At 38.6% G+C, this 1,868-nt stretch overlaps 1 protein-coding gene across 1 annotated transcript in view; it reads left to right on the top strand.

Moving 5' to 3' along the window:
• Nucleotides 1-1,868, top strand: part of ATRX (ATRX chromatin remodeler) — a 261,336-nt gene that overhangs the window by 212,874 nt on the left and 46,594 nt on the right.

The following is a 1,868-nucleotide window of genomic DNA, read 5'->3' as shown; positions in this document are numbered from 1 at the left end:
GAAAGACCACAGACTTGAAAATATTTGGAAATACCATTTTTAGTAAGGGCTCATACTCAGAATATATAAAGAATTCTTTACATGTAATAGTCAAAAAACAAACAACATTTTTCAGTTAGAAAATGGGCCAAGGACTTAAACTGACATTTCATATAAGAGGATCAATGCAGCATGGCAAATAAGCACTTGAAAATACATTCATCACTAGCCAGTAAGGAATGTAAACTGAAACCACAATAGGATATCACTTCATATCTATCAGAATGGCTAAAATAAAAAATGGTGACACTGTGACTCTGAATGGACAGTGCGGAGCCTCCTTGGAATTCTCTCTCCCTCTTTCTGCCTTTCCCCCACTTGCTCACCCTCTCTCTCTCTCTCAAAATAAATAGGGGTGTCTGGGTGGCTCAGTTGGTTAAGCGTCCAACTTCAGCTCAGGTCATTATCTCACAGTTTGTGGGTTCGAGCCCCGCGTCAGGCTCTGTGCTGACAGCTCAGAGCCTGGAGCCTGTTTCAGATTCTGTGTCTCCCTCTCTCTCTGACCCTCCCCTGCTCACACTGTCTCTCTCTCACTCTCTCAGAAGTAAATAAGTAAATAAACATTAAAATAAACAAACAAACCTAAAAACATTTTAAAAAGAAAAAGAAAACATCTTGGCAGTTGTTTTAAAAAATTAAACATATTCTTACCATACAACCGTGCAGTCACACTTTTGAAAATTTATGCCAGAGAAATGAAAACTTATTTTCACATAGGAACCTATACACAGGTGTTCATAACAGCTTTATTTGTAACAGTCAAAAACTGGAAACAACCTAAGTGCCTTATAATAATAATGGATAAATAAATTATGTTCTATCTATATAATGGAATACTGTTCAACGATTAAAAGGAATGAACTATTGACACTGATCCAAAGAACCTGTTGGATCTCAAGGGCATTATGCTGAATGAAAAGTCCTAATTTCAAAAGGTTACATGCTATATGATTCTTTTCATATGGTGTTCTTTTTGTTCTTTGTAAATTTTTAAAAAATGTTTTATTTGTTTTTGAGAGAGAGAGACAGCGTGATCAGGGGTGGGTCAGAGAGGGAGTAACAGAATCTGAAGACAGGCTCTAGACTCTGAGCTAGCTGTCAGCACAGAGCCTGATGCAGGGCTCGAACCCACAAACCATGAGATCATGACCTAAATTGAAGTAGGACGCTTAACTGACTGAGCCACCCAGGTGCCTCTCTTTTTATTCTTTTTAATGTTTGTTTATTTTTTAGAGAAAGAGGGGGAGGGGCAGAGATAGGGAGACAGGATCTGAAGCAGGCTTCACATTGACAGCAGAGAGCCTGATATGGGGCTTGAACTCATAAACCACAAGATCATGAACTGAGCTGAAGTTGGACACTTAACTGACTGAGCCACCCAGGCGCCCTCATATGGCATCCTTGATGGAACAGAATTTTGGTGGTGGAGAACAGATTAATGGTTGTCAGGGATTAGGGTTGGTGGGGCGAGGGTACAAATACTAAGGGATAACACAAGAGAGGTTTCTTTTGGTAGTGGTGGAACAGTTCTGTATCCTGCTTGTGGTAATGGCTGCATGATTCTAATTACATGATAAATTTCATAGAGCTGTATACCAAACAAAAAAAGCACATATAAAAACTGGTGAAATCAAATAAGCTTGCATGCAGAGTGTTGTACCAACATCAATTTTCTGGTTTTGACAATGTATTATGGTTATGTAAGTTATTACCATTGGGGAAAGCTGGATGAAGGGTACAAGGAAACTCTCCAAACTAGTGTTACAAATTCTTGTGATCCTTAAGCTATTTTTTTGAATGTTATAAGAAAAAAGGCAATACCATGAGTT

This window comes from Crocuta crocuta, unplaced genomic scaffold (genome assembly GCF_008692635.1).
Source record: "Crocuta crocuta isolate KB4526 unplaced genomic scaffold, BGI_CrCroc_1.0 scaffold864, whole genome shotgun sequence".
NCBI lineage: Eukaryota > Metazoa > Chordata > Mammalia > Carnivora > Hyaenidae > Crocuta > Crocuta crocuta.
The sequence above is the reverse complement of the archived record's forward strand: the minus strand, read 5'-3'. Positions and strand labels throughout refer to the sequence as shown.